This window comes from Ursus arctos, unplaced genomic scaffold (genome assembly GCF_023065955.2).
Source record: "Ursus arctos isolate Adak ecotype North America unplaced genomic scaffold, UrsArc2.0 scaffold_14, whole genome shotgun sequence".
NCBI classification, from domain to species: domain Eukaryota; kingdom Metazoa; phylum Chordata; class Mammalia; order Carnivora; family Ursidae; genus Ursus; species Ursus arctos.
In genome coordinates, this window is record NW_026622808.1 from 45,391,594 (window position 1) to 45,408,680 (window position 17,087).

Here is a 17,087-nt window from a genome sequence, read left to right on the forward strand (position 1 = left end):
CATTTCACAGCCATGCTATGCATCCAGGGGAACTGATTTCCAATTTTCACATAAGGAAACCAAAGTTCAGAGAGGTTAGGCAACTCTCTCAAGATCACATACACCAGCAGGGAGAGTGGAGGCGGGCTGCTGTCAAGGCAGAAATACAATTGTCTATGCAAAACACAACTTTACTGCAAACCCACAGAAACCAAGAATGACCAACTCCCAATTCTGAGTCTCCTGAGAAAAAATTTTCTGCAAGACTCCTCTGGTCACTTTTCATTTGTCCTTCAAACCCCTACGTCGGAGCTCCACTTCACCTAAATTTCAAAGAAAGATGTCGAGAAGAAAGGGAGAAAGAGCTGTTAAACTGAGTGACTAATGTACACTCAACTGGCATGAGCCGTGCACTCACAAGTCTGGAAAAGACCCATCATGTCAGTGGAGACCAAACACGGCCTCTTCCTTTCTCCACAGCGTGTCTCCACACTGGAGTCACCCACACCGCGACATATATGCAGCCCTGGGACTTCTGGGGACCCAACCAGCAGCTGAAGCCCACATCCAAAGGCCTCTCCGGATGGAGAAAAAAAAAATGCGAAGTGTCTGCACTGAGCAGAAGAAAGAAAAGGACCGCCTCTCACATGCAAAGTTGGAACTGAAGAGAAATGTGAACAGAAATCCAGAAATGCGTCAATTCCAATTTGGATCCCACAGCTTTCTGCATGTGACTCGTCAGCTGCCAAAACAGGAGAGCTTCTTTCAGCAGGCATGAGCCGCAGCTAGCGCTAAATGATTTTCGTGATACCATCCGGTCACTCTGAGTTCTCCAAAACACAGTAGCCCTGGATGAAGCACTTGATTCTGTCAACTCGATCAATAGGGTGGAAAGTTCCCTTGAGTGGGAATGGATGCGGACATTACAGTCACTGCAGATGGCACCTTTGCCACCAGTAACACCTCTTTGCAGACAAATGGACGTAAACATATTGCCTTTCCAGTAGACCGTCTTGTTTTTAGCAGCAATGCTTACACCCATAGTGATAAAAAGGAAACAAGGACAGCAGTAACAACGGCTCGCATTTACTGAGCTTGCGGCCCATGGCTGGCACTGTGCTCCATGCTTTTCATGCCATCTCATTAAATCCATGTACCTATTGCATTGCCTATAGGTCCTACCGGTCTCCCTATTACACACGCAGGGGTCAATCCTCAGAGAGGGTGCTGGCTCTAAGTGTCTTCAGTGCTGTCACGAATCCGGAGTCTGAGCCCTCGGTCAACATCATTAAATAGTGCCTCACCTCTAAGTTCCCTTCTCATTCTTTAGGCTTCCATAAATGCATCTTCCTTCCTACATTTCTATTTATTCCCCTACGTAGCATGGGGAACCTTTACAAACCTGCCATTCCAAACGACGCGATTTTATTATTTCTGGCTTCCCCGTGACTATTTATAGGCTGAAATGCCCAGTGGAGCCAACATGTTTTAATTTAAAAAAAAGAAAAAAGAACTTCCGAGGGGAAAGAGCATCTGATGGAAAGGCAAAACCTTTACAAGCACTCAAGGAGCCATTAAAATCCAAATTTCCAAAATATGGTAATTCTGTCAAAGTTGTGACTTACTCTGGAGCCCAGGGGGATACTCATCCTGACCCATCTGTGAAAGCCATCAGCAGCCAATAAACCTTCTGGGGAGCGGGATTAGAGCTGCCAATTCGGCCTCCAGCAAGGAGGCCAGGCTGCTTCCTTTAGTGTAAGTCTCAGCGAGATGGTTTAAAGCAGTCTCTGGAAAGAGATGTTCAAAGCGAATTGCAGCCTTGCAAGCTGCAGCTCTGGTACACGGCAGTCCGTGCCGATACATTCACGGCACACTGGAGCCCTCCCCTGACTGTGGTCGTGGACGCACTGCCTGGAAGCAGAGCTCTCTCTCGCTGGGGAAATAATATATGTGCCTAAATTACACAAGAGCTGTGCTTGGACCAGCGGATGGCATCGCATCTGGTACAGATCACTTACCCTGGTGTGATTTGGCCCAGCCGGCTTATTTATGGTTCATAAAAGTCCCGTCGGACCCTGGCATAGTCTAAGACCATACAACAAAGAATCATGGGATTAAAGACCTGGATTTCATCGCAAGACCTCCACGGCAAATTAGTAATGCTATGATTGGTTTTGGGGACACCAAGAGTGAGAAGCCCTAACTAGGAGCACTCCTCCAAAAACCCAAGTAGAGAACATACGCGAGGGCAGTCGTCGTCGCGAGCTCTGTCACCATTTCTAATATGAAAGCACTGGCTAAAATTAAACCTAAATTATCCGAGCACCATTTCTTTACCTGGAAGTCTCAGCGAAGTCCTCATCCCCCAGACCCTCTAATGGTTTCTGACATCCCGAGCGGAAAGGACTACTGTGCATGAACACTACCAGGTGTTTGGTCTTTAAACCCTCTCCCCTTTATGATTATTTTTTAAAGATAGCTGCACTTCTTTTACAGAACAGCTGCTTCTAAAGCACGAAGAAGGCAGTGTTTCTTCAGGACTCCCTACAGCTGTGACATGTCACTTGGCAAGCGAGCTTTCTAATCAGCATAGAAAAGGTAAAAGGTGCCACAGGACCACTAAAAATGTCACTTGACGGAGATAATGGAGCTGTAATAACCTGTTCTCATGCAAAGCATTCACATCCAGCTTTCTCACCCTCCCTAGAAAAATACACAGTTGTTTAATATGTGAATTAGAACAAATTTCTTACCTACCTCCAGGGAGGATAAAATGCCCAGTTTCAGGTGGGGGGAAAGCTTCCACCAGACTCTCTGAGCTTGTCAGTTGCCACAGTTCACTTTCTCCCCAGGTCTGGCTTCTAAGAACGCAAGCAGGACCGCAGGCAGCCAAAGCATCTTCTTCTGGAAACCCTTCTCAAAATCTAGACCCTTCCCGAAGCCAGAAGCAGGCTCAAGGCGGAGCTGCCCTGCATGCACTCATGGAAAACAGCACTGCTGGATGGAGACCCTGCTGGGCACCCACCGAGCAAGGTAAAAAAAAAAAAAGTGTGACTTCTACCCTTCCTTTGGATCCGACAGCCTCCCTGAGAACCCAGCTTCTCAATCTGCAGGAAGTCACAGACCCCAGCTTCAGCGTCACCAACTGATCCCGAGCCAGACCCTGGACGACCAGTCAGCTGGTCGCAGGGCCCAAGACACCGAACCAGGAAATGTGCAGCTCGGCCAAAAAAAAAAAAATAATAATAACTGTCGTTGGAGAGGTTGGTGGTGCCGGAGAAGTCGCTGTTGCAGTGCCCGCATCCTCCGCATGCTAATGAAGCCGTGACGTCAGCAAGTCAGTCGCGGCATCTGGACGTCCCGTCCCGCTGCCCAGCACCGAGATTTATTTACATGTAAATTAGCCTCGCCTTCCAAATCAATAATCCCCAAGCCAGGGAGAGGGGGAAGAAAGCCTTCGCGGGGTGCAAAGGCCCTAGCTCTGCAACCTCCAAAGGAGTACAAAAATACCACACGTAAGAAGACAGGCTTTAAAGATATACGCCTTTTTTTTTTCTTTTTCTTTTTAAAGGCTGTGCTCTTAATGTGCCGGGAATCGGATCTGGGCACAGTTATCAACCTGAGCGCCTGTTTTAGATTATATGCTGCATCAACCCAGGAGTGGTATCCAAGCTCGTTTTTTCCTCCCCACCCCCCTCCCCAAACTGTGTGGAGTCTTCAAATGCCTGTACTTTCTTTTCTCTCTTTAACTTTCATTTCTGCGTGTTTGCTGGCTGGAGACTACGTCATCCTTGAATTTTTGTGCACGCCGGAAATAAAACACAAGACGACTTTCCTCAGGTGCTTGGGTGATGAATTAGTCATTCCCTCCCTCAAGCCCTGACCCCAGCTCCTCCTGAGTATAAGAGATGACAAAGCATAAATCAGCCCAGGGGTATGTGAGGGCCCCTAGACCCTTAGAGAGTACTGCTTCCATTCCTCCATTCTATGGATTACAAAACTGAGGCTTTGTGTAGAGAAGGGTTTGTTTGTTTGTTTCCCTCCACAGTCACACTGGGACTAGAACCCATATTTCCTGAATCTCAGACTGCAGTTTTGTTAAACACTTTTGGGTCTCTAATATCCCATTCACTGCTCCAATACAGGCCTATTCAAGCAATCCCGAAGATGGAACTCCCCCGAGCTGGGCAGTCCTGGGTTCAAATCCTTAATTTCTGCAAGTGATATGACCTGGACTAGTAACTTAACTCCTGGGGTCTTCAATTTCTTCATCTGTCCCTTCATTCAAGAAACACCTGCTGAGAACCTACTCTGTGCCATGCACTATTCTAAGGACTGGGTGTGGATACGGGGCTTGCTCTCTCCTAGCGCATGCTCTAGTGCAATCAAGAAAAAGTGTTGAATGCACCTGTAGTGAGGACTGACACACTGTCACATTCATAAATAACAGTGACTTCTGACATTTTGGATGAAGTCAGAAAAAAATCACCAAGGCCTGCTTTCCACTAGGATGGTCATTGTTTCTATCCTCTATTTTCATGGTCACCTCTTCTTATTGTTTAAAATCAAGTGTAATTTCAATGCCGCCTATGCAGTATGATGGGCCAGCGCAAGCCAACATTCTCGCCCCTGTGCTTGCGATAAGGAAGTGCTGTGGGTTCCTTAGGTGAAGGCTGAGGGATGGGCTGGGGAAGCGGGGAAGGAGGTGTATTCCATCATGCACAGAGGCGTCCCCCAGGACAAAGCAGCCAGCACGGCTCCCTGCCTGCACTCCCCCCGCCTGGAGAACCCACTCTGATGAGCTCTGCCCTTCCAGCTGGAGTTCCTGAAGCTTCAAATGAATTTCTTTGTTAGATGTGGGAAGTTAAATTATGTCTTTTGTTATAGGTAATTGTATTAATAATGCCCTATAACTTCTTTCAGAATGCTTCTCTTCGGTTCAGAGAAGACCTTTCATGGTGAAAATCATGGGACCTGGTCTAACTTGGCACTAACAGAAACAGAATACGAACGAATGAGTAACACTCCGCTTTAGGTGTCCATCACACAGAGCTCAGAACATGTGGGGAAGTGGATGCCCCCCCCCCCACCTCAATATCCTTCCAGGAGGAGATGAGCAAATACAACATTTGGGGCCACCAATGGCAAGGAGGCATCCTGCGCTGGTGTGGCCATGGAGAAGTCGCTTCGACTTTCTATGCCCCTGTCCCAGTTTCTTCCCCTGAAGATGGGCCCACTACTCTCTGACAGACTTATGATCATATGATCATATGAGAATTATCAGAAGCATTCACAAGTGATTAACAGTGCAGTAACGAAGAGGAAAGCTGGCCCAGGACTACCAGCTTCCTGAGAGTTAACAACAGAACACGGGGTCTGGAAAGGATGGCCTGGGGACGGACCCTGGCCCTGACATTTGCTAACTGTCTGATATGGGGCCAGAGGTTTTCATCTGTAACAGGAGGGACCAAAACAATGCCTACCTTTGCAGGGCTATTTAGAGAATCGAATGATCCTCAGCGTGAAGCATTGAGCGCTGAGCCTAGCACACAGCAAATGTTCAGTACATGTGAGCTCTTGGTAGTGGACGTAATGATGACTTCACCGTTCACTTTGGCACTGATTAGTTAACTGACTAGACAAAGTTCAAAAGACGGGAGGAGGTGGGTCAATGGAGATGGCAAAATCATCCCCACTTCCAGGGTATAACTCAAAATTCCACCTAAAACGGGCAAGCTGCTGACATGCCCTTCACATGAAATGGATATCTGCAAGGGCTACGAAACTAGGGAAGAAAGCAGTAAAAATGACCAAGAGGCACCAGGGGCCTCTCTCTCTGAAGCGGCACAAGAGGGCAAGACATCCAGATTTCTGGAAAGCATGGACACTTCATTCATTCATGTATCCCTTCACTCATTAAATGAGCTCCTACTATTTGCACTCTGTTAGGCCTTAGGGACATCATGGTGACCAAGACAGACACAAGTCCTGCCTTAAAAAGAGCTTAGAAATGAGAGGGGAAGACAATTAAGCAAGCAATTAGAGCGAGTGTGATGCATGTCAGGATAGGGCGCGTGCAGGGTTCTCGAAGGTCTAACTGCAGTCAGGAGGGGGATGGTGCAAAAGCACGTTGCTGAGGTCCTTGTGACAGCATGTGCTCCGTGAGCACAGCTTAGTGATGGGGACTCTGGAGATCTATGCATCATCCTTGTACAGATTATTGAAATAATAAAGCCCACAGATCAGTAATGCCTCATGACAAGTATTTTCATCCTGCACACCATCCTACTCAGGATTTTTCAAAAATATACTGTTAGGTATTAGACAAGGTGAGACCCCAACTGCTTGGAAATTTCAGAGACCTGGTAAATGGGGACAAACCTCACGCTGTTTTTTTTGCAAAAACAGAGTGAAATTCCACAGTTATGACAGCAAACTTCTTGGCAGGGGGTGGCAGGGAGAACAGGGAATACATATGAGACAATCAAGTATTTATTGGGGATCTGTGAAATTCAGGACACTCTCACTGAGACAAGGACACAACTGCTGACCTTCAGAACTTACTATTTAGACAAAAAATAAGATAGTCGCATAAGTGGCCAGAACTATATACAACGTACAGGAAGAGAGAGGCAGAAGACTAGACTCATCGTGGCCGAGGTGATCAGAAATCAGGAAAAGTGTGATTTGAGAAGGTCAAAAATCATCTTTTTGGGGGTGGGGAATGAGAAAACAATTTTATAGGGGGGGAAGGCCTTACCCAGCGTGACACGATATCCAGAAGCCATAAATGAAAAGTCTGCTATGATTGCCAAGGTCAAACGTGAGCTGCTAGAGAAGGTGTTGCCGGCAGGAGGAAAAGTGTTAGCAGCCCTGCAGAATTAAAGACTCGTCTTCAAGGGCACAAGGCAGTGGAGCAACACTGACGGGACACTGGCGGGGCGGGGGGGGGGGGGGGCTGACAAAGAGGGTGCTCCTGACACTATGGAAAATCAAACCAGCTTTACATTCTAGCCGGCATCCGTCAAAATCCTGTTAGAGGAGCACTGGGAAGGGTCAGGGAATCACTGCTGGTTGGCTCACAGAAGAGACAGGGAAAATGACAGGGGAACTGTGGCCCCCAAGAGGAAGGGCTCTGTGGAGGACAGTCCTAAAGAACAGCTTTTTATCTCCATTTCCGGAGGTGTAAAATAAGACAGAATGGATTTGAGATGAACTAAAGAGGGATTTCACTCCGACTCAAGGCAGACTTTTGCATCCTGAGATGGTAAGAACTGGCATTGGTCATTCAGAGCAACGGCTGGGACTTGGTCTCAGGAACACTTTAAAAAGAGAAAGACGGGGCACCTGGTGGTGCAGGAGGGTTACGCATCTGACTGTTGATTTTGGCTCAGGTCATGATCTCGGGGTTGGGAGATTGAGCCCCGTGTCAGGCTCCGTGCTGGGCATGGAGCCTGCTTGGGATTCTCTCTCTCCCTCTGCCCCTCTGCCCACTCTATCTCTAAAAAAAAAAAAAAGAGAGAGAGAGAAAGCACCAGTCCTAGCTAATTTAGATTAGTACCCCCTGGCCCTGACACTGTGAAATCCTAATTACTATAAGGGATATTACCAAAGTTTCAAAGCATGTATCTAACAAAGGTTGAAAGTTCATTTAAGTTTATTTTATTAAAAAAGAAGTACGTGTATATAGAATATACATATTATATACGTACTTATAGTTTATAATTTAATTATAATTTATCATTACATATATAGTATGGATAATGTATAGTCTACATACACTATATATGTATTATATAATTTCAAAGAATATTCTTCAAAACTTTATATATATGTATGTGTATATATGTATATGTGTATATATATATGTGTGTGTGCACATATATATGTGCATAGTTTTATATAGTTTTGAATGATCCTCAAATTTCAAAATGCAGTAAATTTTTTAAAATGGGGCAGAGGAGGCTGATAAAGAACTGTTTTACTAGCTGGGATCGGCTGGACTCCGATGCAGTAACAAACAATTGTAATCTCAGTGGTTTAACAACAAGTGTCGATTTCCCGCTCACGCAAAGTTGGCTGGAGGTGCAGAGGCTCTGCAGGCAGTGACTCAGGATCCAGTCAGCTTCCTTCTTGTGCTTCTGCGGTCTCAACACCTAATCTCCAGAGGCTGTCCTAGGTGCTTTAGCCTGGGGGCCAATGACGTCACTTCTAGTGATCCAACTTGTCACATGACCTCACCCAACTGCAAGGGGGCTGGGAAGTACAAGTCCAGGAGGAAGAGGAAAGAAGAGGTCCTGGGGAACCTGATAACTTACCACAGCTGTCAATTTTTACTTTGCCATGTAAATCCGTTAGCACAATATGCTCAAACCATAATGTCTCACAACAGAGGGATGTCGAACATCAAAAATGATGACCGTTCTAAAAGAATGCTAGAGATCAAGGGTGTATCTGCCTTGCTCCAAAAAGAAAAACGACACCAAACAAATCTACAATCTAGATTTGTAATAACTCTCAAGCGACAGCAGCCAACCCACATAACCAAACTTGTGAGGCTTCTGTAGCGCAGGTAAGATACGTGTGGGGCTCGCCAAGTGCAGGTGAAGACAAATAAGGCACCCACAAAAGTGGGGCTGCCTTCATGAAAAAGAAACGCTCCAAGGAGATTCCCCTCAACAGTTTCTAACCACTTTTCCAATTAGGACTTACGATAAAACATCTGTCTCCTGCAACAGAAAGACCTGAATTCCAGTTTGGCTCTCTAACCTCCTACCTACGTGACTTGGCAAGAACAGCCACTCATCTTTTCTAAGCCTCAGTTTCCGCGTCTATAAAATGGAGAGAGACATCTATCTGCCAGGAGTGCCAATACGATGAGCTGAGCTGAAGTATATAAAGTACTTTGAAGAGCGCCTACCATAGAGTTAGTGTGAATATTACTCCCGACTTGGTTTGCAGACAAGGGAGCAAGAATGAGAGGTGCGAACATAAGTTATAAAATTGTTCATGACAGACATAAGGAGTGACCCATCCCGAGCACCCCTTCTTTCTTGCCTCTTTAAGACTCCATATCATAAATGTTTCTCAGACCATGGACACATTCCTAAATCTTATGAAAGATAATCTGGCACACTTTAAATCCAAACAAAAAAGGCCTTCCTTTCTCTTTTCCGCCATTTTAGGAATGTGCCTCATCTCAGACATTTTAATTATTCTTGATCCCGTTAATCTAATGCACAAAATTCTACCACAGCCTCTTATCCTTTTTTAATTACATTAATTAAAAGGAGAAATGTGGACAGGCTAGCATGGGCAAATCAAAATGAAAGACTGTTACAGATTTTCCTCCCTCCCCCAAAAAAGGCTAGAAACTGCATCAAAGACTTAAGCGTGCTTACCGCTGCACATTTCCACAAAAATATTGTTAAACTGACATGATGTGCCAGAGAACACCGCTTTTGTTTTAGGGAAAGAAGGCTGTACTTTATTACAGCAGCTTTTTGGAAGTAGTCATTTTCATTAAACAGCTGAGTAGAAACCTGAATTTTCTCTGTATAAAGGACGAGAAGAATGAGCAAGAGATGCACAGGGATGCTTCCGTTTTCCAGCATTTCCTAAATGCGGGCACTAGAGCTCCACACGCTTCTCTTGGGAGAGAACGCCAGCAAAATGGAAGATACCCCAGAAAAAAAGCTGAAAAACTCTCTGCCTCAGAAAACATCCAACTTGCTGCAAAGACCTGTCTTGGGAAAATTATCTTGGAAGATAAAATGTCACAGATGTACGAAATGACATATTGTTTTTCTCAAGGAATGGGAAGGACTTACATGCCAGGTGTTTCATATGCTTTATCTTGTTTAGTCCTCCCCATCATCTCAAACTGTAACTGTTACTATCTACTACTGTACACATGAGGACAGTGAGTTTCAAAGAGGATCAAGAATGGCACCAGGACCCACAGCTGAGATTGGGTCCTGGGTTTGAGGACAAAGCCTGTATTTCTTCCTCGAGTTCAGAGGTTCTCAAACATCCTCTCAAAAACCAGGTGTGTCTCAATCAGGATGTGATATGTTGGAAATCATTTATTACTAAAAACAAAAGTGTGGAAGGTTCCCTGGCCCTCCAGATTAGATCAATTCTAATTATTTTCCTCCCGCTTCCCCCTCCCCCCTCCCCTCCTCCCTCCCCTCCTCCCCTCCTCCTCCTCCTCCTTTTTCTTTTTTTTTTTTTTGTTAAGTAAGCTCCATGTTGGCGTGGAGCCCAATGTGGGGCTTGGACTCATGACCCTGAGATCAAGACTGGAGCCAAAATCAAGAGTCAGATGCTTAACTGACTGAGCCACCCAGGTGCCCCTAGATCAATTCTTTTGTAGAAAACTCATAGTATTGCTTTCTTAGGTAACTCCTTTTCTTTAGAACTCTTGTTGTGTTTCATAGATCGGCACCCATGCTGAGTGACCACGATCCACCCTTGGCTAATGTTAATGAATCACCTGATAAACCTCTCTCTCTAAAGGGACCGCATGCTCTCTGAGGGCAGGGACTGTGTCTTTTTTGGCATGCTGTTCTGTTCCAAGCATCTAGCACAGTGCCTGGTAACCTGACAGCTCATGAATATTTGTTAAATGAATAAAAAGTCTTCTTGTCTGGAAATTAGAGAGAATTCAGGAATCTTCCCGTAAGAACACTTCTCTGCTCACTTGCGCGCCAACATGATTTTGTGAGTGGGGAAGGAAAGGACGGATTTACCCTCTCTGAAGCACTTTCTTAGCTTCACTTCCGCGATGTCACCTTCTCCTGGTTTCCCTTCTATCTTGTGGCTGTACTTCCTCAGTTTCTTCTACTGGTTCCTCCTCATCTTCCCAACAGCTAACCACTGGCATAACCCAGGGCTCAGTCCTCGGAGCCCTGCTCTTCTCTACCTGCGTGCACTTCCCTGATCTGGTGTAGGGTCCCCAGTTCCACTTCAGACCAGACTTTTCTCAAACTCAAGGCTTACAAATCTACCCGCATTGACATCTGGATGTCTGAAGACTTCTCAAATTTAAGAAGAGTTCAGTTCTTCATACCCCGCCCTCCGCCCCCGCCCCCAGATCTGCTCTGCCAGCAGGATTCACTCTCTCAGTTAATGGTAACTCCATCTTTCCAATGGTTGAGAACAACACTTTTGAGTTATCCTTCACTCATTTCCTCCTCTTGCCCTGGTTTCTAACCCAAGAGCTGGCAAACCACATCGCATTGGCCAAATCCACTATTTCACGTTTTTGCAAATACAGTTTTACTGGAACGCAAGGATACTTATTCATTTATGCGTGTCTATGGCCACATCCAGTTTCAACAGCAAAGTTGAATAGTTCCAACAGAGACTGTATGACCTGCAAAGCCTAACATATTTACTCTCTGACCCCTTTTACTGAACATTTTGTAATCCTTGACCCATCCTGTTGATTCTACCTTCAAAGCGCCTGCAGAACGGAACACATTCCCATCATCCCCACTCTTCTCCCCCTGCTCCAAGCCATGTCATCTCCCTTCTGAATGGAGATGCAAGCCACTAGCAGCTCTTGCCTCTATCAGGCCCTCCTTCAGTCTATTCACAAAACTGCAACTATAGTGATTCTCTGAAAATAAACAGTGTGTCACGCTTCTACTCAAAATGCACCAATGCTGCTTATCTCAGAGGAAAGCCCTTGAGTTTGAGGCCCCTTGACTTCTCTGATACCATCTCCAGCTACTCTCTGCCTTGCTGTCACATGGACAATAGTCCTCACACACACCTGGCCCATCTTCTAGGTCTTTGCATTGGCTCTTCCCTCTGTCTGAAAGGTTCCTTCTGTAGATAGTAGCACGGCTCACGCTCTCACCTTTTTTAGTCTTAAAAATGTCACCGCAGTGAAGCCTCACTATCCTAGCCCAGATTGTCTTCCCTCCCACCTTGCTAATACTGCCAAACCTTTACCCTACTTTTTTTCCCTTAGCATTTGGCACTCTTTAAAACACATTTTAGTGAAATACAATTTACATATCATACAGTTTACCCATTTAAAGTGTATAATTCGATAGATTTTAGGATACTCATAGACTTACGCAACCACGATCACAATCTAATTTTAAAACACTTTCACCAACTCTTCATGCCTTAGCCAGGAATAATCACTCCCCATTTGTCCCACTATTCCAGCCCCAAGCAGTCATTGATTTATTCTCTATGCCTACAGATTTGCCTATCCTGAGCATTTCATATAAATGGATCATATAATATGTGAACTTTGGTATTTTGTTTCTTTCACTTAGTGTAATATTTTCAAGGTTCATCATTCCATGTTGCAGCTTGTACCAGAGCTTCATTTGTTTTTTTTTTTACTGTTGAAAAATATGCCATTGTACAGATAAACATTTATACATTTTATTCACTGCTTCATCAACTGAGGGACGTTTGGGTCGTTTCCACTTTTTGACTATTATCAATGATGCTATCAGGAGCATTTGTGTACAGTTTTTTTGAGGATGGACGTTTTACTTTTCTTGGGTATATATCAAGGAATAGAATTGCTGGGCCATAGGGTAATTCTATGTAATATTTAGAGGGAGTACCAATCTCTTTGCCAAGACTTAAGAATCAGCTGTTAATCCTATGAGGGTTCCCTTCTTTGTGATAAGTTGTTTCCCCTGCTACTTTCAAGATTTTCTCTGTCTTTCCATATTCTGACTGTGATGTGTCTCAAGGTAGTGAGTGTAGGTCTTTTTAAATTTAACTAATTGGGTTGCATTAGCTTCTTGGATGTATAGACTAATATTTTTTCATCAAATTTGGAAGTTTTCCACTATTATTTCTGCAAGTGTTGTTTTTTCTGCTCTTTTTTGTCTCTTTAGCTAATCCCAGTATGCGTATGTTGGTGTGCACAATGCTATCCCATATTTCTCAAACACTCATTCAGGAAATCAAACCATCACACTGTGCACCTTAAACTTTATATAGTGTTATGTGTCCATTATTTCTCACTAAAACTGGAAAAAAATTAAATTATTTTTAAAAAGTTCTGTTCATTTTTCTTTTTTCTCTTTATTCCTCAGATTCCATCAACTTTACTGATCTGCCTTCAAGTTTTTGGTTTCTTTCTTCCTCCAGATTAAATTTGCTGTTGGGCCCCTCTAGCAAATTTTTCATTTCAATTACACTTTTCGGCTCCAAAATTTCCCTTTTTTAAAATAATCATTTTTTAAAAATCATTTCTCTTCGTTGATATTCTCTATTTGATGATGGATTGTCCTCATGTTTTCCTTTAATTCTCTAGACACTGTTCCCTATGGTTCTTTGCACATATTTATAATCGCTGCTTTAAAGTCTTTGTCTGATAAATGTGACATTTAGACACCTTCACAGGCAGTTTCTTTTGCTTACTTTTTCCCAGTGTATGGGCCAGACTTTTCTGTTTCTTTGAATGACTCATGATATTTTGTTGAAAATGGAACATTTTAGATAACATATTAAAGCAATTCCGGATACTAACCCGCTCCCTCCCTTTTCTGGAGCTTGTTGTTATTGTGTTTATTTGTTTAGTGACTGGCTAGACAAGCTGAGTGAAGTCTCTTTCTTCTGCAGGGTGCAGCCTCTGCTGTCGCTACTCAGAGCGCATGAGTACTGGCTCCCTGAGCACCCGGCTGATTTGTATTTATTGGTATCACACCCAGCTGTTAGTCTCCACTAATTGCTAGCTGATTGTTCTAGTTTTGACAATACCTTGGGGCACAAATTGCTCCATAGTTTGATCTAAGGTAGTGCTTCTTTGCAGGGGCAGGGTGCTGCCAATCTCTGAAGTGCCCCTCCCAGGGTGAAATCATAGCACTAGACTGAGAGCTAGATGGAGAAGGAACCCCATGTTCTTGGCTGCATGCTCCCAGAGTAGAGTACCCATCACACTGATTTGTGATGTGGATAAGCGGCAGCAGGAGATGTGAGGGTCATGGCTCACATGCCATAAACTCACTCTTCTTACCAAGATTTAGTAGCTTTTCTTGAATAGGTATTTCTGCATTTGCTACATACCCTTGGGACAATTTTCAGAAACCCTAAATAGTTGTTTTAAAAAAAATAATTTTCACAATCAAATGATTATTTCCCTGGTTAAAGGGTCTGCTTTGCTCCTCACACTGTCATTTTAGAAGTCGATGCACAGGACTTAGTACTCTTAAATCACTATATATTTTACTTGTTTATGTTGCTCTATGTTCTATCTCCCTATGGAGGCCTGAAAAGTAAGCTCTAGGGGATGGTAGGCAGGATTTTTGTTTCATTGAGCACTCTGTCCTTGAAACCTGGAACAGTGCCTAGCACACAGTAGGCCCTTTAAAAATATGGTTGAATAAAGTGCCCGTGACCCATGGCCTATGCTATGTATGCTGTGGCCAATCGTAAACCACCACAGCTGATGATCCATTTATGGCTGTGACAATTATTAATAACTGCAGTCCTTTATGTCCATAGAACATTTTTTTTGCAATTCTCCTGGAAGCTGATCACAACCCTGGGAAACTGTCACACCTGTGAATGTCATCAGGCAGGTGACTGATGGAGAGAAAAGAATGAGAAGTGCAGCTCTGGTACACATATTGCTCAACCCACCGTGCTGGATTCTGCCTGTTCCTTTTAATCTTAAATCTTCTTAGCATCTATAAATAGCTATGAATAGAATCTAACTAATCTTGGTTAAAAGAGAGTCCTGCTACAATGAAACTAGCCTGGAATTGGAAAAGAAATCTGTGTTTGATTCTGGGCTCCAGCTCTTGCTATCTGTGTGACACTGGGCAAGTTGCTTAACCTCTCTGTTCTTCAGAAGTCTTCTCTGAAAAATGTGAGTAATGGTGATAACTGTAATACCTCTTGCTATATGAGTCCAAATCATCTTCACAAAGCACTCTGCACAGTACGAGACGCAGCAAGCAAGATCACTCAGTAAGCATTAGACACTATTATTATTATTATCCGTTAAACCGTCATCATAGACCTGCCACTTATTGCATGGGGATGATCTGCACATCCAATGGGAAACTGGCTCTGCAGACAGATTGTTCATGTGATGCATTGTGCAAAATGGCCTTATGAGAACTGCAGAAGTCAGTCTTCCTGGCTTGCTGGGCTGAAAAAAAAGCCTTGTTAGCGTTTGCTTCTGTCCCAGTCCATCCTTCCACTCCTCCAAGCCTGTGTGTCCCAACTTATCAACCTTCTGACTAAATGAGCCCCTTCAGGAACCTAGGAATCCTGCCCTCAAGACCCTCATTTCCCTCAGGCAGGAAGTTCCGGGACAAGGCCAGCCATTTTCAACACTGCCTTCCAGTTACCATCTTGCTCAGCAGAGAACCAGGCCAAGGCAAGGTCCAAACTACAAAAAACAGGTAACACAACCTGAAACGCCAGTCGAAGTGAATAGTGGGAGAAGTTCAGTTACGCACTGTCATGTGCTTCCCTAGAGAGAAGCTGGTAGTGTTTGCCCTAATGTGTGAGAGTCCGATCCACCGAGACAGCGAGTGTCTGGGGGAGAGAGACAGGGGTCTGTCAGGCGAGATGTATCCAAGGGCAAATCCCAACTCTGCCCCTTATTAGCTGTGTGAACTGCGACAAGTCACTTTTCTTCTCTCAGCCTTTCCTAACAGTCTCTGCCTTATGGACTTTCCGGATTATAGGAGATACTACACGTAAAACTGCCAAGCACACAGCAGGTTCTTAGAAAATGTTTATCAGGTCTGAGTGTAAACGTGCCATCAGTCATGCCCTAGACACTGAGGGCGACCGGAGCCCTCTGGCCTGAGCGGCCAGCAGCCCACAGCATCAGCCCGCGCTGGCGGCGAGCTTCCCTGCCGTTGCGGCCCGCAGAGCCCTTGACAGCCCGGGGGGCTTCAGGCTGCCTTGTGGATTCGCCCCGCTCCCCCTGACGCCGCAGCGTAGCGAGGAGGAGCCCTGCTGGGGCATCCTCAGGGTTGCCAGGGGACAGGCTCGGATGGTATCAGAGCAGGCTGCTGTGCTGAATTATTTAGCACCCCTTCTCCATGGCAGCGGCCCCACTCATCCTGCAGGAGCCACATCGCTCGTCCCGTAAATGGCACACGCAGAGCCCTGCTGGGGGCTGAAGCCGGCAGAGCCTTTACTGCTCAACTTAGCATAGCTGGGGAGGCCGTGCAAGGAAGGGCTGTTCGGAGCCCAGCCAACAAGAAGATACACACAGAGTGTTCAGCCAGCTGGGAGGAGAGGAGCCACAGAACTGGCCACCAGAAACACCAGGAATGGAAGAAGCTTCGAGGCAGCCAGTGGCTGGAGTCGGCTGCCCAGAAAAAACAGGAATGCTTCCTGGAGAGACCCTTTGGCAGAGCCAAATCAGAACCCCCAGGTGCTACCCACAGACCTTCTAAAGGCCCAGTCTTTTGGGATCTCTAAGATGACTGCTATCAGGAATATCTAGCCATAGGGCCATACGTGGAGAGATTTATAAGCCAGATTTATACATGACATTTACGACATACACAACTTCTAGTACAACCCTCCGGACAAGCTTCAGGGTTATACCGATAGTGGAAGGCAACTGAGTCACAGATGAAGGAAGTGAGGCTCAGAGAAATCAAAATAGCCATGAACTACATGCACTCCTTCAATTTCGGATCCTGTTTCCTTTGCCTTCTATTCATGGCTGTTCCTTAAAATTTTCATTTAGCTTGCTGAGTCTGTTCTTCCCATTCCATCCCATTCCATCCCAGGTTTGGGTTGATCTTGACATAAGAGATCTTACTCCAGGAGTAAGAGACAAGTTCTTTGCGCTTGTCATGAATGCAGGGTCAGCCAGCTATAGCCCCTCTTCATGGCAATAGCGATATGGGAAAGACTGAATACTTGACACATGGCTAGAGCCGCGTTGCGGGCTATGGAGGTGGTCTAGGATAGATTTGGGTCAGTGCGATGCTCTTTCATTTGAAGAAAGAGATGTTCTTCAAATTGAGTAAATGTAGCAACTCTGTAGGACTAGGAGGATTCACAGAATTCTCCTATGGGCCCTGCAATGCCTCAGTGAGTCTATCCTAGGGGTTCTACAGAATTCATCCCTCTGCCTTCACCAACTT

The 17,087-nt window shown here is 45.1% G+C and overlaps 1 protein-coding gene across 4 annotated transcripts in view; it reads right to left on the minus strand.

Moving 5' to 3' along the window:
• The window catches only part of PRICKLE2 (prickle planar cell polarity protein 2), a 311,727-nt gene that overhangs the window by 108,977 nt on the left and 185,663 nt on the right, over positions 1-17,087 (minus strand). The window contains exon 1 of one of the 4 annotated variants that reach the window (XM_044384994.3): positions 2,733-6,901. The exons of the other annotated variants lie outside the window; for them this stretch is intronic. The gene's annotated coding sequence lies outside the window, so the exon portion shown is untranslated. Of the gene's footprint in view, positions 1-2,732; positions 6,902-17,087 lie in introns of those variants that run through there. 4 annotated transcript variants of the gene reach the window in all.